Source organism: Podarcis liolepis, assembly GCF_965112155.1.
Source record: "Podarcis liolepis genome assembly, chromosome: 12".
NCBI lineage: Eukaryota > Metazoa > Chordata > Lepidosauria > Squamata > Lacertidae > Podarcis > Podarcis liolepis.
In genome coordinates this window covers 59,682,593-59,708,014 of record NC_139563.1, presented here as the reverse complement: position 1 = coordinate 59,708,014, position 25,422 = coordinate 59,682,593, and the positions used below count along the sequence as shown (strand labels likewise).

Here is a 25,422-nt window from a genome sequence, read left to right as displayed (position 1 = left end):
TGTAGCTGAAAAAATAACCTAATGTAATAGCGCTGAAAGAATAGGGGGGAAATGACACATTGTATGCCCTTTCATAGTTGATCACCATATTTTTGCTCTACAGGGCGCACTGGACCATAGGGCGTACCTAGTTTTTTTGGGGGGGAAATAAAGAAAAAAAATACATGCTGCGCTCCCCGGGCTTTGGGTTGCAGACTGCTATCCGCAAGCCTTCGGAGCCCGGCGGGCATTCCCGCTGCCCTCCAAAGGCTTGTGGATAGCTTCCCTCTCGCTCTCCAGGCTTCAGCGAAAGCCCGCATTCGCTCCATAGGATGCACACACATTTCCCCTTCATTTTTGGAGGGGAAAAAGTACGTCCTATAGATTGAAAAATACGGGATTTCATATACTAATAAAAAGGGTCTTCAAAATATGTCATCAGCTACATCTCTACAAATTTGCTTGTTGTGGTCATGTATACTTATTGATACTTCAGTTGGAGAAGATGGCCTCACTTTGGATAGATGCTTCCAAACAATCCTGACAGAATTATATAAGAGAATCCTGTAGAAAACCCAAAAGAGGAATGAATGTTATAAGACATGTATACTTATGCAGCAGCTGGTAAGAGTTGGGGGGGGGTAGGGGAGAGATGTTATGATTATATTTTGTTGTCTAGCTATGTTTTTTATGCACATGTGAAAACCAATTTAAAATACTTGCAAAAAAGACAACTAATTCTCAGCTGAGCTGAGAAAAGAGATTAGCTCATTTCCTATCAAGAGGTTTCCATAGTCTCACAAGTCGACTTTCTAGTCGACTTTCTGGTTCGTTTTGTGAAGAAAGTGACATAGGTTTCTCAAAAGCTTAACTTCTTCACCATCTGGTTGTTCCTGACTGGAGTTCCTTCTCTCTGCCAGGCTGCCACTTGTTTCCCTGAGCATGTTGGGAGAATACGCTTCCAGGTGGAACCACATCTGGTGTGAATGGGCCCCAGCTTATTTTGTTTCTCTTTCAAGTAATTGCTCCTCAAATGGAAAGATGAGCGTCATTAAACTGATGCCTCACAAATGGCAGAAGCCAGCAGCACAGTGTGCATGGAAAGATTTGCATCAACCTTCAACTGCTATGTGTGTGCTTTTCAAAATTATCTTTTTTCTGATGCCAACAGTGAGGTGAGTGTTGTGTTTGTTTGTTTGTTTGTTTGTTTGGTTGGTTGGTTGGTTGGTTAGTTAGTTACTGGTCACCCAGCATGCATGGGACCCTGAGCCAAACTCAGCCCACCAGCCATGCATGGCTGCTGGCCAAGTGCTTGACCACCCCCCACCCCCGCCTCCCCCATGGCTGTTGCAGTTCGGGCAGGCGCTACAGTGCAGAGGTTAGCCAAGCTCCTGGTGGGCAAACATGCACAGTTCATAGCTATGTCTGGCTTGGCTGGGTGGGCAAACGCATCTCCTTTGTTGTGCAAGGGCAAATGGAGTTCAAGGCTTTGTCAGATGTTAGCTTTCAGTTGTGTGAGCACCCCATAGTCATTCTGTAAGAGTGCAACAAGGCATAATGAAACATTTTGCAGGCTGAGTTGTAGAAGAGCACCAGGGGAGTAACACAGATTTGCCAAAAATCAGTTTAATCCAAGGATGGGAACCTTATTTCTATCACTGATGCATGGGGAGGGAAACAAGCTGGAGCCACACACAATATTGATCTGATGATTGGTTGATTAATTGTATCAATTTATAAATTTTATTAGGAGATTTTTATTGTATGACAAGTACTGGGATGACCGCTCCACACATCAAATGGGAGCGCCTTTTGTGTGGTCGCGCGCAGCCCCCCGGATCCCAGTGCAACTCCTGGTAGTTCAGGCTGGCTTCATCCTCTCCAGGCTGGATACGTGGAGGTCTCTGCCTACCTCAGCCAATCGCCCAATCCCATCTGGGGAGCCGTTGCCAGGGTAAGGGGAGGGACCACCCTGCCCACACAACAGAAGGTGAATCTTACCTATAAAGCATCAGTTGGCTCCAGAGCTTCTCCCACCCTCCCCTCCCTCAGTTAAATCTTCTTTTGCAGGTTAACTTCTTTTCCACAGGTCCGCAGGCGCTGCTACATCAGGGTCGCTGTTAAAGGGCCATAAATGGTTTTTCCTGCATTGTCAGGTTTTGCCTTTCCCATAGCAAAACGTCACAACTTTTGCGGTTTTAAGCCTTGGGCAGAATCCATTAGTCTAGCTTCCTAAATGGGGGGGGGGCATGAAACGGTGACCCATGCCCCCCTTGCGGCGGTGATCTCAGAGTTCCCCGTTAAAGGGTTGTCACTACTCTCCCCTCCAACGGCGGCGAAGCGGAGGGGGTGGGCTCTCTGCTTGAACATATGTTCTCCAGAGCTGGCCCAATCACCACACATTCTGGATAACCCTGATGTCTCCCAGATCCCCGGCTGGGGACTGGGAAGGATAAATACCCAATGCCTGAGCCAAGGTCTCCCTACATCTGAAATTTAATGAAGTTGTGGCCAATTTTAATCCCATAGCACATTGTCTTGAGTCATTATTCTGCTCTGGGGTTGGGGGGACTCTGCCTGTCCATGCAAATAACTAGAAACAATGCTCATGAGTTACCATCTCCCCATCACCTACTCAGTTTGGGATCTACTAACTAACTAACTGGGATCTACAACACTAAAGTGATTCTTGAAGAGGCATGAAAGTTGCTGGGCTCCATTCCCTTAAAAAAAACCACCCACATAGGTCAAGTAAACTAGATTAGGGTTACGGTTTAGAAGTCTAATCTCTGTATGCTTATCCAGAAGCAGTCCTATCCCGTTCAGTGGGACTTACTCCCAAGGAACTTTGCATAGAAATGCAGTCCGTATCTGACAGGATGTGGGCAATGGAAGGAGGGTTCTTTCAGGACACAGACAGGAACGTTTGGCTGGTAGTTCAAACAGAAAACAAGCCATCCTGAGCTTGCCTCCTCTTTGTGTCCTTGTTGTTACCTCATGCCGTTGCAGAATCAGTGGAGAGAAGACCAACCATTAAACAGAAGAGGACAAGCAGAAATGCACCACAAGCCTTATCGTGAGCAAAGCAGTCACTCCCCCAGCCAGTGGTGGTTGCTATCATCAGTGCCCTGGGACTCAGGATTTGTGCTGGGCTGAAAGTAGCCATGCAATTTCTCAAAAGTTTTCTCTCCCCAGTAAGGAGATATTTTTGCTTCTCTGCCTTATTCTCAAAGCAGGTTGGGATTTCAGTGGGTGGTGGTAATAGAGGGGCTGAATCTACCTTATTGTTGTGAAGTGTCAGGTGCTTTGAAGCCTCTGCAGCTCACTCTGCTGCCTCATCTGGAAACGTTTTGTGTGCCCAGGCGCAGAACCCCGCCTCTCCAGGAGGCAGTCCAAGAGCAATGAATTACACACGACAATGTATTTTGGGATTTGAAATAGCCACAACTTTCTTAACAGTTTCAGATGCAGAAAACCTTGGCTTAGGGCCCAGGGGTCGGCAAGGGTCACCTCACCTGGGCCGCTTCACTCAGGTGGAGATCCCTCTGTGGGCCAGATTGCGCCCGCACATGAGTGCGTGCGCCCACGATTTCTGACATCTGTATCTGCACAAACGTGATTTCCGGCACCGTGGAAGTGATTCCCCGCTCCGCGCTGTGCTGGTTTAGCACAGCATGTGGGGACTTGCCAAGTGGGCAGCTCGGTTCAGGGGCGGTTCTGCCCAAGGATACTGCCCAAGGCCTAAAACTGCCACCCGAGACCACAAAATCGTGATCTCACTGCCAAGACTACCTACAACTGAAAACCTGTTAGCAGTTCACTAGAGAGCCAGCGTGGTGTAGTGGTTAAGAGCAGTGGACTCGTAATCTGGTGAACCAGGTTCGCGTCTCCGCTCCTCCACATGCAGCTGCTGGGTGACCTTGGGCTAGACACACATCTTTGAAGTCTCTCAGCCCCACTCACCTCACAGAGTGTTTGTTGTGGGGGAGAAAGGGAAGGAGAATGCTAGCCGCTTTGAGACTCCTTTGGGTAGTGATAAAGCGGGATATCAAATCCAAACTCTTCTTCTTCTTCTTCTTCTTCTTCTTCTTCTTCTTCTTCTTCTTCTTCTTCTTCTTCACCAACCATTCCTCCAGGCAACGCCTGACATCATCCAGCCAGTGTTCATTCTCTATGCTGGTCCTGTTGGGTTTAATGTCAGTATGGTTTACCACTCAGCCACTGAGACGCATAATCACAGAGCGGACGGCCCTGTTAATTTTGACCACCTTGTGGAAGGCTTCAATCTGGAAGGCTTGAGGGCGCCACATGATGGTAACATTAGGGTGAGCAAGTATTCTCATGACATATTCTCCTGAGCTGTTATATCTCTCTCAGTGCAGGGCAGTGCCCGAAATGCTGAAATGCAATAGAATCATAGAATTGTAGAGCTGGAAGGGACCACCAGGGTCATCTAGTCCAACCCCCTGCAATGCAGGAATTTTTTGCTCTCGTGCTCTACCAACGGAGCTATTCAACAATAACAACTAAAAACAATAAATGATATTTTTAATAGATTTTTTTATTGATTTTACAAATTTTTATAGACAATACAAACAAATAAAAAGAAACACAAACAAACATGTATAATTTCTTTCTTTTTTTTATAAAATTTTTATTGGTTTTACAAAGTTTTTAAAACAATACAAACATATAAAAAGACATACAAACACGTATAGTTTCATAACCTTTTTTTCGTAAACCTTGTTTCTCAGACTCCCCCATACCTCCCCTTTCTGCATCCCAATGTCCAAAATTTTTTTAGCAACTTCTAAATATTTCTGTCAAGCCTCTGTCCTCTTAATCTTTCCTTCAATCTAATCTTATATCACTGTAACCCTTTCTTTCTCAAAACCTCAACATTCTAACATTCATCGAGTTTATAGTAGCCCTTAAGATAGATTTTAAATTTCTTCCATTCTTCTTCCGCCGTCTCCTTCCCCTGATCGCGGATTCTGCCAGTCATCTCAGCCAGTGTCATATAGTCCATCACTTTCATCTGCCATTCTTCCAGAGTGGGTAGCTCTTGTGTCTTCCAGTACTTTGCGATAAGTATTCTTGCTGCTGTCGTAGCATACATAAAGAAAATTCTATCTTTCTTTGACACCAATTGGCCGACAATGCCCAAGAGAAAGGCCTCTGGTTTTTTAAGAAAAGTACATTTAAGTACCTTTTTCATTTCACTGTATATCATATCCCAGAAAACCTTAATCTTCGGGCACGTCCACCAAAGGTGATAGAAAGTACCTTCAGTTTCTTTACACTTCCAACACTTATTGTCAGGCAGGTGATAAATTTTTGCTAGCTTGACTGGGGTCATATACCACCTATAGATCATTTTCATAATATTTTCCTTTAAAGCATTACATGCCGTAAATTTTATACCAGTATTCCACAACCATTCCCAGTCAGCAAACATAATGTTATGACCAATGTCCTGTGCCCACTTAATCATAGCCGATTTAACTGTTTCATCTTGTGTATTCCATTTCAGCAGCAAATTATACATTCTTGACAAGTTCTTAGTATTGGGTTCTAACAATTCAGTTTCTAGTTTTGATTTCTCCACCTGGAAGCCAATTTTCCTGTCTTGTTTATAAACCTCCATTATTTGACAATAATGGAACCAATCTCGTACTTTAGGTTTCAGTTTCTCATGACTCTGTAATTTCAATTTGTCTCCCTCTTGTTCCAAAATTTCCCAATACTTTGGCCATCCGGCCTCCATATTGAGTTTTTTAAATGCTTTAGCCTACAAGGGTGACAACCATCTAGGGGTTTTATTTTCCAATAGATCTTTGTATCTTGTCCAAACATTAAACAATGCTTTTCTAACAATATGATTTTTAAAGGCCTTATGCACTTTGATTTTATCATACCATAAATATGCATGCCAACCAAATGTATTATTGAAACCTTCTAAATCCAAGATATCTGTATTCTTGAGGAGCATCCACTCTTTCAGCCAGCAAAACGCTGCTGCTTCATAGTACAATTTTAAGTCCGGCAGGGCAAATCCCCCTCTTTTTTTTGCATCTGTAAGTACTTTAAATTTTATTCTGGGCTTTTTGCCCTGCCAGACAAATTTCGCGATGTCTTTCTGCCACCTCTTGAAACAGTCCATCTTGTCAAGAATCTGCAAAGTTTGAAACAAAAATAGCATTCTAGGCAATACATTCATCTTGATAACTGCAATTCGGCCTAACAATGATAGTTTCAAGTTTGACCATATTTCTAGATCTTTTTTAATTTCTGACCAATATTTGTCATAGTTGTCCTTATACAAGTTCAAATTTTTAGATGTCAAGTGAACCCCTAGGTATTTCACCTTCTTAACCACTGTCAAACCTGTCTCTTCTTGAAATTTCTCCTTCTCCCTAGCTGTTAAATTTTTTTCTATGACTTTAGTTTTTTGTTTATTCAGTTTGAATCCAGCTACCTGGCCAAATTGTTGAATTATCTCCAACACCCTTTTCGCACTAGTGTTTGGCTCTTGTAAGGTCAATACTAAGTCGTCTGCAAAAGCCCTTAACTTGTAATGTTTAGCTCCGACCTGTACACCTTTAACCTGCTGGTCATTTCTAATCATATTCAGCAACTCTTCCAGAACAGAAATAAAAAGCAATGGGGAAATTGGGCACCCCTGTCGTGTTCCTTTTTCTATCTTAAGTTCCTCAGTTATCACATTATTTACAATCAGCTTAGTTTTTTGTTCAGAATATATCGCACCCATACCGTTCTCAAATCCTTGGCCTACCCCCATCCCATGAAGATTCTTTTTCATAAAACTCCAAGAAATATTGTCAAAGGCTTTCTCCGCGTCCACAAAAATCAACACTGCTTTGGTGTTTATGTTCACCTCTAGCAATTCCAAAATGTCTATTATATTCCTTACATTGTCTGATAAATGCCTTTTTGGGAGAAAGCCTGCTTGGTCCTTATGAATCTTCTCCATCAACACTCTTTTAAATCTTTTTGCCAAAATGTCTGCAAAGATTTTGTAATCCACATTAAGTAATGATATTGGGCGGTAGTTCTTGAGTTGAGTCTTTTCAGTCTCTGTCTTTGGTATGAGTGAAATATACGCTTCTTTCCACGATTCTGGTGCCTTTTTTCCCTCTAAGATCTCATTACAGACTTCCTTTAACGGTTGAACCAACCATTCCTTCAAAGATTTATAATATCTGGAAGTCAGTCCATCTGGTCCTGGAGATTTGCCCAATTGCATGTCCTGAATGGCACCCTCTATCTCTTGTTCTGTTATTCTCTGGTTTAAATCCACCTTGCTTTGATGAGAGATTTTTTGTAATCCATATTTGTTAAGGAATTTATCTATGTCCTCTTCATTTTGTGGTCCTTGAGAATAAAGTTTTTTAAAGTAGCTCAGAAAACAGTTTCTAGTCTCATTAGGTTTAGATATGTTCTTTCCCTCCACTTCTAGACTTGTAACTGTATTTAGTTTCTGCCTTTTCTTCAATTGCCATGCCAGAAGTTTGCCACATTTATCTGCCGATTTGAATGTCTTTTGTTTCATTTGCTTTAACTTCCACTCAATCTCTTGATTCATCAATTCCATGTATTGTGTCTGGTATAACTTAATCTCTCTCAAAATCTCCTGGGACTTTGGTTTTGATCTTAATTTTTTCTCTCCTCCTTTTATCTTTTCCAGAATCTTTTCCTTCTTCTCATTCTGCTTTCTCTTCTTTATTGAGTTTTGTTGAATTGAAAAACCTCGCATCACAGCTTTACTTGCGTCCCAGATCACTCTTTTTTCCACGTCGGCCTTTAAATTTATTTCAAAATAGTCCTTTAAGGTTTTTGGGGCCTTCATGTGGACCTCCTTGTCTCTAAACAGGGTGTCATTCATCCTCCATCTAAATTGACCAGTTGTTGTAAGTTTCATTTCCATCTTTACGGCGTTATGGTCGGAGCAAGTTTTTGGGCAGATTTCTATCTTCTTAATCTTTGGAGCCATCCCACTAGTGATCCAGATTTGATCAATTCTGGTCCAGGTCATCATTGCTTGAGAAAAGAATGTTCCTTCTCTCTCAAGAGGGTTCCTTGTTCTCCATATATCTATTAAGTCCATGTTTTCAGTCATTTCAAAAAAGGTCTTCGGAAGTCTCCCTTCCTTTGAGATTGTCAGTCTTTGTGCTTTATCCATATTTGTAGAAACCACACCATTCATGTCTCCCATAATTATCATATTATAATCCAAATAGTCCATCAGAGTTTCGTGGAGTTTCTTGAAGAATTCCGCCTTACCTTCATTTGGTGCATAAATTCCAACTATTAAAAATTTTTCTCCTTGTACTTGTATTTCAACTGCTAAATATCTTCCTTGTTCATCTTTAAACATCATTTTTGGAGCCCATTTCTCTTTTACATAGATCACAACTCCTCTTTTCTTAACTTTGTCCGATGAAATAAATTCTTGTCCTAATCTTTTATTTGTGAGTAGTTTCCTGTGTGCTCTGGTTACATGGGTTTCTTGTAGACATATCAAATCCAGTTGTTCTCTTTTCAAAATATGAAAAACTTGTCTCTTCAAAGGCATATTGAGCCCATTACAATTCCAACTAAGGAATTGCAGGGCCATCTTGTTATTTTTCTGTTACTCCTCCAACCGCTCCAAGTTGTTGCTCTTCCTCTGATGGTGGTGGGTTAAGTCCAAACGATAGGTTCAGAATGTCTAGTGCTCTCCTTTGTTCTGCAATTGGATCCACAGTTCCCTTCTGTAAGTCCTCTTGGTTTCTTTCCAGGAACCTCTCTTTGTCTTGTATTGTCTTTATTTTCACCTTCTTTCCCTTGTAGTCAAAAGACAGTCCTTGTGGGAACTCCCACCTGAAAGGAATGGTGTTCTTCTTCAGCAGGTAAACCAAATCCTTATAGAATGTTCTCAACTCCAAGATATGTTTAGGGATGTCTTTGAAAATCTGTATGGATGAATTTTCAATTTGCAAGGCCTTTTGGTAATGTAGTTTTAATATTTTGTCTCTTTCTTCCTTGGACCTAAGGGTAATCAGACAATCCCTCGGGGTCTTTCTGTTCAGTCTCCTGCCCAGTCTGAATGCTGTTGTTATTTTAAATTCTTCCTCCTCCAAGTCTTCCCAGAAATCAGCAAACTCTTGTGTTAAAAACTCCGCCAGGTTGTCTCCTTCGCTCTCGGGAATCAGTCTCAATTTCAGATTTCTTTCCTTTCTCTGTAATTCCCACAAGGCCAGAGTTACATCATGTTCATGAACCTTTTTAGCAATCGGTTCTAAGTTCTCTTGAGTCTCTCCAGCAATAGTTCTAGCTTCCTCTGCAATCTTACGTGTTGCAGAATTTTCTTGAACCAGCCTGTTTATAGATTCTGTATTCAAGTCCAATCTTGCTGTTAGTTCTGTTAGTTTCTGTGTATTTTCTGTACTCTGCTTTGTCAAGGTCTCCAAAGATTGATTTATCTTGAGTAACGCTTGTGTCACTGACTCTATGGAGGCAGCTGTCACTTTTTCTTGTCCTGTTGTTCCTGTAGGAGTTACGCCTGTAATTGAGCCTCTTTTCTTTTGTTGCTGCTGCTGGTGTTGTTGTTGCTTAGCTTTGGCTCTGGTGGTTATCTCTTCTGCTGGGCCACTCATGTCCCAAGGTCGTTCCCACGAAAACAGTCCCCTGATGGAAAATTCCACTGTCCTAGACTGTTATACCCGTTGCTTTAGCCCTCTAGGGGGAGAGAAACAAAATGTCCGAGTACGAAGACAGAAAAGTTAAAGACAAGTATATCAGGAGGCTTGTAGATATATGTTACAGCACTTTTCCAATAGATACTATTTCAGCATGCTCCAATATACTGTAGCAACAAGATCTAAAAATTTTGTAGCAAAGGAAACTTCAACCATGTAACTTTCCCAAGAATTTAAAGACAGTTCAGTGCTCTATTGTCTTGTTTGGCAGTCCGTTTCAGGGTATTAAGGCAGCAGAAGATTTTTCCCTTTTAGATAAGTCATGCAGTTCTGTTTGTCCCTTTTTTCCTCCCCTCTATCCTGCTTGCTAGAGGGGGGATCTAAGTCCAATGTCAGGTTAAATAGTCAAGGAATGTTTCATGCGGATGCAGCTTTAAAATTCCGTTGCTTTAGCAGTCATGCAGTCAGGGGGAGGCAGACTTCCTTAATTTTTACCTTCCCCGTTTTCAGCCAAATTTTCTTTTAAGGGGTTCCAAATTAGCGTTCAGTCTTACTCACAGGTTTTTCAGTCTCAGATTTACAGGAAGGAATCGGCGCTCTCCGTCAATGGCAACGCGGCTTCACTCTGCGGGCTGGGTAGCGACTCTCAGCACCACGCTCTCCCGATGCCGTTCCAGAGCCTTTAAAAAGGCTCTTTCTGCAGTAAAGGGGGGCGCTTCTGGTGCCCACCGAGTCTCCTTGTTCACAGGCTTCAGCGCCTGTGATTTTAGGGGTCCCCCGCGTGCCGTAGCGGGTCAGACCCGAACTCGCAGAGCAGTCCTCCTCCGGAGCTCGGAAAGAGGACCGCCATTAACGCTGGCGCCCTTTTTTCATAAGCCTCACTTCTCCGACTCCCCCAAGCCTCCCCTTTCTACATCCCAATTTCCAGAATTATTTCAGCAAATCCTTAACTTATTTTTATCAAATTTGTCCCTTGTTTATTCTTTTCTTTTACTTAATCTTCTGTCGCTGTAGTCTCCTCTTTCTCAAAAACCTCAACATTTTAGCATTCATCAATGTTATAGTATTTCTTGAGATATATTTTAATTTTTTTCCAATCTTCATCCGCCGTCTCTTTCCCCTGATCACGGATTCTGCCAGTCATTTCAGCCAATGCCATATAGTCTATCACCTTCATCTGCCATTCTTCCAGAGTAGGTAGATCTTGAGTCTTCCAATGCTTTGCGATGAGTATTCTTGCTGCTGTGGTAGCATACACAAAAAAAGTTCTGTCTTTCTTTGACACCAATTGGCCGACAATGCCCAAGAGAAAGGCCTCTGGTTTCTTAGGGAAAGTACATTTAAGTACCTTTTTCATTTCATTATATATCATTTCCCAGAAAGCCTTAATCTTCGGGCACGTCCACCAAAGGTGGTAGAAAGTACCTTCAGTTTCTTTACACTTCCAACACTTATTATCAGGCAAATGATCGATTTTTGCTAGCTTGACTGGGGTCATGTACCACCTATAAATCATTTTCATAATGTTTTCTTTTAAGGCATTACATGCCGTAAATTTTAAACCAGTGGTCCACAACTGTTCCCAGTCAGCAAACGTAATATTGTGACCAATATCCTGTGCCCATTTAATCATAGCTGATTTAACAGTTTCATCTTGTGTATTCCATTTCAGCAGCAAGTTATACATTCTTGACAAATTCTTAGAATTGGGTTCTAACAATTCTGTTTCTAATTTTGATTTCTCCACCTGGAAGCCAATTTTCCTGTCTTGTTTATAAACCTCCATTATTTGATAATAATGGAGCCAATCTCGTACTTTGGTTTTCAATTTCTCATGACTCTGTAGTTTCAATTTGTCACCCTCTTGTTCCAGAATTTCCCAATACTTTGGCCATTTGGCCTCCATATTGAGTTTTTTCACAGCTTTAGCCTCCAAAGGTGTCAACCATCTAGGAGTCTTATTTTCCATTAGGTCTTTATATCTAGTCCAAACATTGTATAATGCTTTTCTGGCAATGTGATTTTTAAAGGCCTTATGCACCTTAACTTTGTCATACCATAAATATGCATGCCATCCAAATGCATTATTAAAACCTTCTAAGTCCAAGATATCTGTGTTCTCGAGGAGCATCCACTCTTTCATCCAGCAGAACGCTGCTGATTCATAATACAATTTTAAGTCCAGCAGGGCAAATCCCCCTCTTTCCTTTGCATCCGTTAATATCTTAAATTTTATTCTGGGTTTTTTGCCCTGCCAGAAAAATTTCGAAATATCCTTCTGCCACCTCTTGAAACAGTCCATCTTGTCAAGAATTTGCAATGTTTGAAACAAAAATAACATTCTAGGCAATACATTCATCTTTATAGCTGCAATTCGGCCTAACATTGAAAGCTTCAAGTTTGACCATATTTCTAGATCTTTTTTAACTTCTAACCAACATTTCTCATAATTATCTTTAAATAAATTCAGATTCTTAGATGTCATATGAACCCCTAGATATTTCACCTTCTTAACCACCGTCAAGCCTGTTTCATTCTGGAACTTCTCCCTTTCCATGACTGTTAATTTTTTTCCCAAAACCTTAGTCTTTTGTTTATTCAAATTAAATCCGGCAACTTGACCAAATTCTTGAATTAACTCTAAAACCCTTTTTGTACTAGTGTCTGGCTCTTGTAACGTAAGTACTAAATCATCTGCGAAGGCCCTTAACTTGTATTGTTTAGCTCCGACCTGTACCCCTTTAACCAGCTGGTCACCTCTAATCATGTTTAGCAACACCTCCAGAACTGAAATAAAAAGTAGTGGGGAGATTGGGCACCCCTGTCGTGTCCCTTTTTCAATTTTAAATTCTTCAGTTATCACATTATTTACAATCAACTTAGCTTTTTGTTCAGAGTATATAGCACCCATACCATTCTCAAATCCTTGGCCTACCCCCATCCCATGAAGATTCTTTTTCATAAAACTCCAAGAAATATTGTCAAAGGCTTTCTCCGCGTCCACAAATATCAGAACTGCTTTAGTGTTTATATTCACCTCTAGTAATTTCAAAATATCTATTATGTTCCTCACATTATCTGATAAATGTCTTTTGGGGAGAAAGCCTGCTTGGTCCTTATGAATCTCTTCCATCAACACTCTTTTCAATCTTTTTGCCAAAATGTCTGCAAAAATTTTATAATCCACATTAAGTAATGATATAGGGCGGTAGTTCTTAAGATGAGTCTTTTCAGTCTCTGTTTTTGGTATGAGTGAAATATACGCTTCTTTCCACGATTCTGGTGCCCTTTCCCCCTCCAAAATCTCATTACAGACTTCCTTTAGCGGTTGTACCAACCACTCCTTCAAAGCTTTGTAGTATCTGGAAGTCAGCCCATCTGGTCCTGGAGATTTGCCCACTTGCATGTTTTGGATGGCACCCTCTATCTCTTGTTCTGTTATTTTCTGGTTTAGATCCACTTTACTTTGATAAGAGATTTTTTTGTAATCCATATTGTTTAAGAAACTCATCTATTTCTTCTTCCTTCTGCGGCCCTTGTGAATATAATTTTTTAAAGTAGCTCAAGAAACAATTTCTAATCTCATTAGGTTTATTTATATTCTTTCCATCAACTTCTAGGCTTGTGACCGTGTTCAATTTCTGTCTTTTCTTCAATTGCCAGGCCAGAAGTTTACCACATTTGTCTGCAGATTCGAATGTATTTTGTCTCATTTGTTTAATCTTCCATTCAATCTCTTGATTCATCAATTCCATGTATTGTGTCTGATATAACTTGATCTCTCTCAGGATCTCCTGGGACTTTGGTTTAGATCTCAATTTCTTCTCTCCTTCTTTTATCTTTTCCAAAATTTTATCCTTCTTTTCACTTTGATTTCTCCTTTTTATTGAATTTTGTTGTATTAGGAATCCTCGCATCACCGCTTTACTTGCGTCCCAGATTACTCTTTTTTCCACATCTGTTTTTAGATTTATTTCGAAATAGTCCTTCAAAGTTTTTTGGGCCTTTTTGTGGATCTCCTCATCTCTAAATAGGGTGTCATTCATCCTCCATCTAAATGAACCAGCTGTTGTAAATTTCATCTCCATCTTTATGGCGTTATGGTCGGAGCAAGTCTTTGGGCAGATTTCCACTTTCTTAATCTTTGGAGCCATCCCACTAGTAATCCAAATTTGGTCGATTCTAGTCCAGGTCATCATAGCTTCAGAAAAGAAAGTTCCCTCTCTCTCAAGAGGGTTCTTTGTTCTCCAAATATCAATCAAGTCCATATTTTCAGTCATTTCAAAAAAGGTCTTTGGCAATCTCCCATCTTTGGAAATTACCTGTCTTTGTGCTTTGTCCATATTTGTAGATACTACTCCATTCATGTCTCCCATCATAATTAGATTGTAATCCAGATAGTCTAATAATGTCTCTTGCAACTTCTTAAAAAATTCTGACTTCCCTTCATTGGGTGCATAAATCCCTAATATCAAAAATTTTTCACCTTGGACTTGAATTTCAATTGCCAAATATCTCCCTTGTTCATCCTTAAACATAAATTTCGGGAAAAGTTTTTCCTTTGCATAGATTACCACTCCTATTTTCTTAACTTTATCTGATGAAATAAATTCTTGACCTAATCTCTTGTTGATGAGTAGTTTTCTATGCAGTCTCGTCACATGAGTTTCCTGTAAGCAAATCAAGTCCAAATGTTCTTTTTTCAATAAATGAAACACATTTCTTCTTTTTCGAGGGATGTTCAGACCATTACAATTCCAACTTAAAAGTTGCAGAGCCATATTGAAACTATTTGCCTCCTGTTGCTCCGAGTAGTTGTTCTTCTTCTGTCGGTGATTTAAGTCCAAATGTCAAATTTAAAATGTCCGTTGCTTCTTTTGTCTCTGATGTTAATTCCACTCCCACTGCTCCTTTCAGGAGGTCTTCCCCGTGGTCATTCAAAAATTAGTCCCCATCTTGAGTTGATCTTATCCTGATTTTCCTACCTTTAAATTTAAAATATAGGCCTTGGGGGAATTCCCACCTGAAAAGTATTTCGTTCTTCTTCAGCAGACCAACCAACTCTCTATATAGTGTTCTTGCGTCCAAGATCTGTTTTGGTATATCTTTAAAAATCTCCACAAAAGAATCTTCAATCTCGAGGGTTCTTTGGTAATGCAAATTCAGTATTTTGTCTCTTTCCTCTTTTGATCTTAAAGTTATCAGACAGTCCCTTGGCTTTTTCCTGCCTTGTGCTCTGCCCAATCTGAAGGCAGTCACTATCTTAATTTCTTCCTTCTCCAACTCCTGTTGCCAAAAATCCGAAAATTCTTTAGAAAGGAAGTCCACCAAATTATCTCCTTCACTTTCAGGGACTGCTCTCAATCTTAAATTCCTTTCCTTTCTCTGTAATTCAAGCATGGACAGGGCTAGTGCATGATCCTCTAACTTTTTGCAAACTGGTACTATTTTTTCCTGTGTGGCATCTGCAGAGACTTTGGCCTCCTCAGCAGAGACTTTAGCTTCTTCTGCGATTTTGCGTATATTGGCACAGTCCTCTAAAATTTTATTAATAGATTCTGTATTAGTAGTCACTCTTTTCCCTAATTCATTAACGCTTTGTGTGTTCTGATCAAGTTTTATAGAGAGCTCTGTCAATTTTTTGCTGTTTTCCGCTCCCTGCTTTGTCAGAGATTCCAAAGACTCGTTTATCTTAACTAAGGCTTGTGTTACAGCATCTGATGTCATTGTTGTTTTTATCTGGCCAGTTGCAGCTGGTGCCGCTGGGATGCCTGAAGCTGAAACTCTACGCTGTTGTAAAGATTTTGTCTTGTATGGTCTACCAGATCTAGTTGTTGTCTCTTCTGGTGCACCACTCATGTCCCAGCCAAGGTCACTTTCACGTCCATAAGTTGTTTTTAAAAGGAAATTTCCACTGCCTTGATAGTTACAGTCCAATTTGCAACAATTACCACAATGTCCTCTAGGGGGGGAAAGTTTCCAAAGTTTCTGAAACAAAATGTCTTATAATCAATCCCCCCTAGAGTTCCAAAGAATCAATTGCAACAGTTTCCTGTATTTTCAGAGTTTAGCAAGCCAGTAATTTTAGTAACTCTCCAGAGTCCAGTAGCTTTAATACAAAGTAACTTTCCAAGTAACCATTTAACTCACTGACAGTTCTCTTTTCGGCATTCTCACTTTGGCAGTCGGTTTCAGGGGTATTTGACACAGCGGTAAAATATTTTAAACCCCTTTTCCAGCAGGAATAAGGTACAACTTCAACCCCCTTTTGCTCCTGCCAGCCAAAAGGGGGAATTTTTAAGTCCAATGTCTAGTTCACTTAGTTCTTAAAAGTCTTTCAAAGGTTGCAGCTTTTTAACCTTCTTTGCTGTATGCTTTTGCAGTCCGGGAAAGGCTGACTTCCTTGTTTTAAAGCCAATCCCGTTTTCAGCCAAAATTCTTTAAGGTAATTGTAAATCCCGAATTAATTTTCAGTCTTACTCACAGGTTTAAATTTGTAATCCAAATTTCAGGAAGGAATCGGCACTCTCCGGCTATGGCGATGCGGCTTCGCTTCATGAGCTGGGTGACGACTCTCAGCACCGCGCTTCACCCCCGCTGCCGTTCCGGAGCCTTTAAAAAGGCTCCCTTGCGATTTTGGGGGGGGCGCAATGGTGCCCACCGAGTCTCCTTGTTCACAGGCTTCCACGCCTGTAATTTTTGAGGGTCCCTGCTTCGCCGTAGCGGCAGGACCCGAACTCGCAAAGCAGACTCCCTCCGGAGCTCGGAGGGAAATCTGCCATTAACCGATGGCGCCGACCGGAAGTCCTAAAAACAATAAATGATAACAACTAAACTAAAGCAGTGGGACATACATCAAATAATAACACAGTATAAGCAATAAAGTTCTCCTCTACATTATGCACCAATATCAGGCTCTAGAAGGGGATCAGGACTTAGATCTAGGTGAGCCCAGGCTCCAAGGGGACCAGCTGTGGAAATGCCCTTTGTCTGCACAGGTTCTGCTCCAAATCTGAGAAGCACAGCTTCTGAGCAGTTTACAGCCTTTTCAATGATCTCAAGACCCCAAAAGGGGAGGCTCCATGCCATGTGTGGGCCTGCTCATCACCCTACCCTGTTGAGTTCAGGAGCAGCAGAACCATAGCCAGTTTTCTGGTGAAGGTCACTCCTGTTCTTGAAGGCATGAATGAAGCTGACAGGTTTGATGTGCTTCTTCCCACAGGCGTGTGGACAAATATAGAGTCAAATAAAACCCCACAGAATTCAACAGTTCTGAGTCCTCTGCCTGTGGAGACAGCCCAAGTGTGTTTCTCTTCACCTGTAGGTTTGCGGCAACCGGTATTTGGAGCAGAAATGTTATTTCATTCCAGGAGAGGGAAGCAGTCTGACTGGAGCCCACAGCAAATTCTGCAGATAATTCACTCACGAGCATAACAATGAAACAGCATAAAAATGAAACATAACAAGCAAAATGAAGAGGCCAGGTGGTTGGAGAAGTTGCCAACAAACTGATGAGGTCAGCTGTTGGGGGGGGTCCCTATTTATGACCAGGGAGTGGACCAGACTCAGTGAAACCTTCAGCCTGACCCAAGTCCAGTGGCCTAAGAAAACCCAGAGGGAGCAAGCTCTGCCTCCTCCCTGTGTGGGGAGCCAAAATGCCATGGCAGTGAGGACCGAAGACTTCTGCCCACATGGGAGCACCAGTTGGGAACTCTGGTAAGTCATGGACCTGAGACGTCTAAAACAACATTACTAGCTATGCTGTTTTAAATAATGGCATAAGTTTAAGTAAAGTAGGAGGGCAGGTACACTGAGAGGAGTTTATTTTTTAAAGTCAAATCCTGTGAAGCCCCGGCAGCCATGAATTCTTCATCAGTTCTTACATTTCACCAACCTGCAACTTGAGGGCAAACCCCACAGTAAAACATGAACGTCCCCTTCCCAAGGGGGACCCCTGTGCTCAGCCAGCACCGGAGCCTCTCAGCCAGCTGGTTTTGCAGTGCCACCCAGGGGTCTGTCCCCTGGCAGCCGCGGGGGAGGGAGCAGAGGAGGCTGCTTCGACATCAGCAAGAGCAGTGGGGGCTGGCTGGCTGGCAGGCTGACTGGCTGCTGATTGGCCAGCTGTCCCTTCTGACATCACAGCGGCATCATGGTCCTACCTCTGGGCATCTGCTTCCAGCCTCCCCTCCCCTCTTCATCTGGCTTGAACAGGTAAGCAATGGGAATGCCTGTCAATACGCAAATGGTGAGCTTAGCAACCTCTGTTTGCTTTGTGGAAATGTTGCAACTGAAAATACAATAATTATTATTGATTTATATGCTGCTCAATAACAAAAAGGTGTGGTCTAAGCTCATATTTCAATGTAAGCAAAGTAATAGGCTTTGTATTCACATTTAGAATATGCAGACACTGCACTCATGCTGAAATGAAATTGGAGTCGTTCATAATTTAATGCGTGATCAGCCAAAAGCAATGAAAGAGGAAGTAAATTGACTCAAATGTGATAATTGTCAAGAGAATGAAATAAATTGTATTCATTATCAATAATTTGTAATATTATGCGATAGGTGTCTTATACTCAAGGTCTTTGTGACCTTGACACCACGAGACAATTGTAATTGTAGATGAATGGACTGCTAGTTACAAAACTTTTTTGTATTGCAAGGATGGTTGAATACAGTCCCCACCCCCAAAAGCGACTGTCTCATAGAATCATAGAGCAGGAAGGGACCCTGAGGGTCCAATGCCCTTCAGTGCAGGAATATGCAGCTGTCCCTTATGGGGATCAATATGCAACCTTGGCATTGTCAGCACCTTGGAGTCTGAATTTGTTTTATTTTATTTTTGAAGAAAAGTAACCTAAGTATGTATATGAACCAGAAATGCTCCAGCATATCCAGGTATCCAATTACAAGTTTCCAACTTGATATGTGCCTGGTGGCATGTAACTTTGTCATGGACCATGAGCACCCATAAACTTGATGTTCTAACTTTATTAGAGAAGGAATACTCAGAGACAGAGCATATGCTCTGCACAATGTATTTAGAAAGTCCCAAGTTCACCTCTCTAGTTAAAAGGGATTTACATGCATACATACAGTATATCCAAAATAGACATACAGTGAACCATCACAAGCACACTCATGCTCCAACGTGGTTCCTGCAGGTGACTGGAGAAAACTTGTTTGCCCTTTCATTCCCATGTCTTGGTTAGAGTTGCTCTGAAGCAAAATATTAAGCCAATACCCCAGATTCTCTTCAGATGAAATATCTGAGCAATTTCAATAGAGTTTCAACAAGAGAACAAATGTCCTTAGGGTGGTGTATATGTACATAAATTTCTGTGTTCCCACCAGATTTTGCCTAAAGTGATTTGATATTGCTCCTCCCCAGACATTTCAAAATAAGCCGAATGCGTTTAGATGAGACTAGTCAAATTTATTGAGGGTGTGTGTGCTTCACATCTCCCTCATAAATGCCCTCAACTGACCCCAGCTAGAGTGAGCTCTGTGATCCAGATGGCAGAGGAGGCTGGCCTCACCTTCTCTCTCCTGGCCAGCAGCTTTAATTCAGCTCTCAGGATGTTACGTAACCCCACTGTCCTTCACCCCATCCTCTCCAGTCACCCTCTAAGCTTCACAGCAGAGAAAGGATTTGACCCTAGGACCTCATCAACCCAATTCCATCACTCTAGGCACCACCACTAATAGATGGACTTGCCCAAAGGCAGGTAACGCTCTCAAAGACACATTTTCTTTGTTCTTTTGAGGAAATGAGAACAGCCAAAACATCCATGGGGGGGGGGGAGGTGGAGTATTTTTGCTTGCAGTTTACTGCACATCATTATATAGTTGTAAGTGTAGTGAAATGTTTAAACTAGCCCATAATGTCATTAATGCAGAACTGGAATACCCGAGGTCACAGCTATGCAAAACATGAACCAACAAGTCTTATATATCTCCAAGCATCAGAGAAGCTGTTCCTATGTGGGTTGTGAATCATATCATATGTTATCAGAGTGGGTAAGAGAGTTTTTCGCATTACAAGAGGCCCTAGCCTGGTGATATGATTATAACAGCCCCAAGAAAAAAGTTGATTTTTCTCTCTCCTTTTACTTCACTCTTTTTTTTTAATGATCAAACTCATTTTCTTGACAAACTCACAAGTTTTTTGAAATTGGGTGAAATATTGCTGATCATCAAAAGACTTCAAAACTACAAGAGCACAAAAGTAAGATATGCGTCGATAGAAATCATATAATCATAGAATCATAGAGTTGGAAGAGACCACAAGGGCCATCGAGTCCAACACCCTGCCAAGCAGGAAACACCATCAGAGCACTCCTGACATATGGTTGTCAAGCCTCTGCTTAAAGACCTCCAAAGAAGGAGACTCCACCACACTCCTTGGCAGCAAATTCCACTGTCGAACAGCTCTTACTGTCAGGACGTTCTTCCTAATGTTTAGGTGGAATCTTCTTTCTTGTAGTTTGCATCCATTGCTCCGTGTCCGCTTCTCTGGAGCAGCAGAAAACAACCTTTCTCCCTCCTCTATGTGACATCCTTTTATATATTTGAACATGGCTATCATGTCACCCCTTAACCTCCTCTTCTCCAGGCTAAACATGCCCAGCTCCCTTAGCCGTTCCTCATAAGGCATCGTTTCCAGGCCTTTGACCATTTTGGTTGCCCTCCTCTGGACACGTTCCAGTTTGTCAGTGTCCTTCTTGAACTGTGGTGCCCAGAACTGGACACAGTACTCCAGGTGAGGTCTGACCAGAGCAGAATACAGTGGCACTATTACTTCCCTTGATCTAGATGCTATATTCCTATTGATGCAGCCCAGAATTTCATTGGCTTTTTCAGCTGCCGTGTCACACTGTTGGCTCATGTCAAGTTTGTGGTCAACCAAGACTCCTAGATCCTTTTCACATGTACTGCTCTCAAGCCAGGTGTCCCCCATCTTGTATTTGTGCCTCTCAATTTTTTTGCCCAAGTGCAATACTTTACATTTCTCCCTGTTAAAATTCATCTTGTTTGTTTTGGCCCAGTTCTCTAATCTGTCAAGGTCGTTTTGAAGTGTGATCCTGTCCTCTGGGGTGTTAGCCACCCCTCCCAGTTTGGTGTCATCTGCAAATTTGATCAGGATGCCCTTGAGTCCATCATCCAAGTCGTTGATAAAGATGTTGAATAAGACCGGGCCCAAGACAGAACCCTGTGGCACCCCACTAGTCACTCTTCTCCAGGATGAAGAGGAACCATTGATGAGCACCCTTTGGGTTCGGTCAGTCAGCCAGTTACAAATCCACTGAGTGGTAGCATAGTCAAGACCGCATTTTACCAGCTTCTTTACAAGAATATCATGGGGCACCTTGTCAAATGCCTTGCTGAAATCAAGGTAGGCTACATCCACTGCGTTCCCTTCATCTACCAGGCCTGTAATTCTGTCAAAAAACGAGATCAGGTTAGTCTGACATGACTTATTTTTCAGAAATCCATGCTGACTATTGGTGATCACAGCATTCCTTTCTAGGTGCTCACAGACTGTTTGCTTAATGATCTGCTCCAGAATCTTCCCTGGTATTGATGTCAGACTGACTGGGCAGTAATTATTTGGGTCCTCTCTTTTCCCCTTTTTGAAAATAGGGACAACATTTGCCCTCCTCCAGTCTGCCAGGACTTCGCCTGTTCTCCAGGAATTCTCAAAAAATGACTGCCAGTGGTTCTGAGATAACATCTGCCAGTTCTTTTAATACTCTTGGATGCAGTTCATCTGGCCCTGGAGACTTGAATACATCTAAATTAGCCAAGTATTCTTGTACTATCTCCTTAGTTATTCTGGGCTGTGTTTCCTTTGCTGAATCATTTGCTCCAAATTCTTCAGGTCGGGCATTGTTTTCTTTATCGGAGAAGACTGAGGCAAAGAAGGCATTGAGAAGTTCAGCCCTTTCTGTGTCCCCTGTTTGCATTTCATCATCTTCTCCTCTGAGTGACCCCACTGTTTCTTTGTTCTTCCTTTTGCTACGAACATACCCATAAAAGCCTTTTTTGTTGCTTTTAACCTCTCTAGCAAGCCTGAGTTCATTCTGTGCTTTAGCTTTTCTGACTTTGTGTCTACACGTGCTGGCTATTTGTTTGAATTCCTCTTTGGTGGTTCCCCCCTTTTCCATTTTTTGTACACATCCTTTTTTAATCTTAACTCAGTTAAAAGTTCTTTAGATAGCCACCCTGGCTTCTTTAGGCACCTTCCATGTTTCCGTCTCATTGGTATTGCCTGACGTTGTGCTTTTACTATCTCCCTCTTAACAAACTCCCAGCCATCATGAACTCCCTTTCCTTTTAGTATTACTGTCCATGGGATCTCACCCAGCACTTCCCTAAGTTTTATGAAGTCGGCTTTCTTAAAGTCAAGAAATTGAGTCCTAGTATGCTTGGCTGCTCCTTTCCGCTGTATAGTAAACTTCAGAAGAGCATGATCACTCGCGCCTAATGATCCTTCCACTTCTACCCCACTAACCAGGTCATCAACATTGGTTAGGACCAGATCTAAAATGGCTGTTCCTCTTGTTGCTTCTCCCACTTTCTGGACAATGAAGTTGTCTGCAAGGCCAGTGAGGAATCTGTTTGACCTTATGCTCTTGGCTGAGTTTGACATCCAACAAATATCCGGGTATTTGAAGTCCCCCATTACTACTATCTCCCTTCCTTTTGCATGCTTGGCCATCTGTTCCAGGAAGGCATCATCTATGTCCTCCGTTTGGCTTGGGGATCTATAGTAAACTCCCACAATGAGGTCACTGTTATTCTTCTCTCCCTTAATTTTGACCCAAATGCTCTCACTTTGGCTTTGAGGTTCTAAATCTTGAATCTCTTCACAGGTATACACATCCCTGACATATAACGCCACTCCTCCTCCTTTCTTGTCTGGTCTGATTCTCTGAAATAGATTGTATCCCCCCATTATTACATTCCAATCGTGGTACTTATCCCACCAGGTTTCAGTGATGCCTATTATGTCATATTTAGTTTGCTGTACCAAGAGCTCAAGCTAATCTTGTTTATATCCCATCCTTTGCGCATTAGTGTACAGACATTGAAGTCCATTAATCATTCCCCTGTGTCTCTTATTTAAGGATTTTTTCCTCCCACCACTAGGTCTGCGTGCTGTTTGCTTCATTTGGTCTATGACATTTGGATGATCATCTTCATCAATTGATAGACTCCTACCTTCAGGAGCACTGTCTCCCTTCCCCACATTAGTCAGTTTAAAGCCCTCCTGATGAGGTTTCTGAGATTTTTGGCAAAAACATTTCTCCCAACTGTTGTGAGGTGCAGCCCATCGCTTGCCGGAAGTCCATCTTCAAGAAACTGCAGTCCGTGATCTAAGAATCCAAACCGTTCCTGTTTACACCATTTGCGAAGCCAGCTGTTCACTTCCACTATTTTTCCCTCTCTCCCTGGGCCACGTCGTTCAACTGGGAGGACAGATGAGATGACAATTTGTGCATTTAATTGCTTCAATTTCCTGCCCAGAGCCTCGTAGTCTCTTTTGATCTTCTGGAGGCTATTGCTTGCAGTGTCATTGGTTCCCACATGAACCAAGAGGAAGGGGTATTTGTCAGTGGGTTTTATGATTCCTTGCAGTCGTTCAGTTACATCTTGGATCTTAGCCCCGGGGAGACAGCACACTTCCCGAGACATCTTGTCAGGCCCACAGATCACTGCTTCTGTTCCCCTCAGTAGGGAATCCCCTATCACCACTACACGCCTCCTCTTAGGTTTGGTCGGGGTTCTTCCGTGAGCTGTCCGTTCCAAGGTCGCCTGCACATTCCCTGAGGACTGACTTTGCTGCTCGTCTTCATATACCTGATCGACTGTAATGAAGGAGAGATCCTCAAATGGAGTCTGCTCTTCGTCTTCCATGCTAGGGGAGAGGACCTCAAAGCGATTGTGTATTTCTAAACAATCAGAGCGAACCCTGGGCCTCCTACTTCTTTGATTTACGTTTCTCCATATATCTGGCTCCTGTGTTGGTGAACTAGTCTCCTTCTCAGGGGAGTCCCCTGTCTCCTCCTTGGTGGAGACGGTGTGCTCTGTTGCTTCCAAGAAGAGCTCCAGCTCTCTAATTCTTTGGAGCGTAGCTACACGTTCCTCCATCATGTAGTGGCATCTTGTACACCTCCTTTTGACAACTTTGGCAACCAAGCTGTTGCCAAATGTATTGCTCTGCTTCCTTTTGGACCATATTAGAGAAGCTGAAGGGGGGTGTCTTGTCATCTGGGCAGTCCAGGACCTCCAGACACACTGCCCAGGCTTGTGCATCTGCAGCACCACAACCAGACGCCTTCCTCTGCCCCAGCTGCAACAAAACTGTCTCTCTTGCATCTCCTGTCTCTACAGCCACAGCAGGCGCTGCAACCATCAAATGGATGCCAAGAACAACAAGTGATAACTGGAATCTCATGGCACATGTGTACATCAAATATTGTCCAACTACTGATACTGAATATCAGCTAGCATTACTGGTAAAACAATGAGCACCAAGTTTAATTAGCTGTTACAGTTTATCAAACATTGAAGATCCAGTACTAAGTATATATAATTTACTGTCCAATATCAACAGGTGTCAAATATTATGTACTGTATTGAGTCAACAGTCAAATTTCAAATAGTGGATGTTAAGAGTCTATTACTTTCACCAACAAAGAGCAGCGCTAGACAGTCCTTTTATATACAAATGTAGTGGAGTACAATAGATTCTAAATTTTATTTTGTATTGTAGAAGTCTTAGTTTAGTATTTATTTGAGATGTAATAAGGATACTTCCTCTTTGAAGCATATGTTCTTACAATGACTTTTTCTCACTAGGTTTTGGGAGAAAGTGTTGAACTGTACAAATCTGACTGTATGGAAAAACTTGAAAATTTCAGAAGAAAATATTCTTTTGAATTGTATACCTGTTATATGGAAGTTGACAGCTGGACAACAAAAATGAATTCTACATGCCCCAACTATGGCCTAAAGACTGGTATTGATGAACTGGAAGAACAAAACTATGGTTTCCTTTAACCCAGTGATGGCCAAACTTGGCCCTCCAGCTGTTTTGGGACTACATTTCCCATCATCCCTGACCACTGGTCCTGTTAGCTTTAACTAATGGATTGAAGACATGACAGCACTCCCAACATATGAATAGATTGCTTATAGACACAGACTTTGTTCAGATAAATATATAAACATTTGGAACAAGTTTATACAGAATATGGTAGGTTATTAATAATTATATACGTATTCACACACACACATACACATACAGGGTGAGTCCTTTGAGGTCCCGTGGATACAGAGTACACATGTTCCACAGGGCCTCTTTTAAAAGACTCACCCTGTATATTGTGGGATGTAAAGGTGCAGTCAAGTGCAACATTCCGACAGAGGATTAACGGCCTCCATGTTCTAACCGGTTGCTGTGACAACCAGTGCGTCGGTTGCTGGTAGTTTTGAAAGATAACTGCTCAGTTGCAGTCACCTCAGGACCAACCTCCCTCTGGTATAGTTTATTTGCTTGTTATGTAACCTAAGCCTGCCTTCAGGTACAGTTCTGTAAACCTGAATAAATCTGAGAGTAAAATAGTTTTATATTAACATGAATCAGATTTGTTTGTGTATTCTTTAAGAGGGATTCAAAGGGATTTTTAACCAGGAAGGCATCTTTATTAGTAGAACTCAGACGAGTCAGCGA

The 25,422-nt window shown here is 42.0% G+C and overlaps 1 long non-coding RNA gene across 1 annotated transcript in view; it reads right to left on the bottom strand.

The window, feature by feature from the left end:
* Window positions 1-489: 489 nt before the first annotated feature.
* LOC310690223 overlaps window positions 490-25,422 on the bottom strand; it is a 34,418-nt gene continuing 9,485 nt past the window's right edge. The window contains exon 3 of the long non-coding RNA XR_014517997.1: window positions 490-543. This is a non-coding gene — a long non-coding RNA (uncharacterized lncRNA). The remainder of the gene's footprint in view (window positions 544-25,422) is intronic.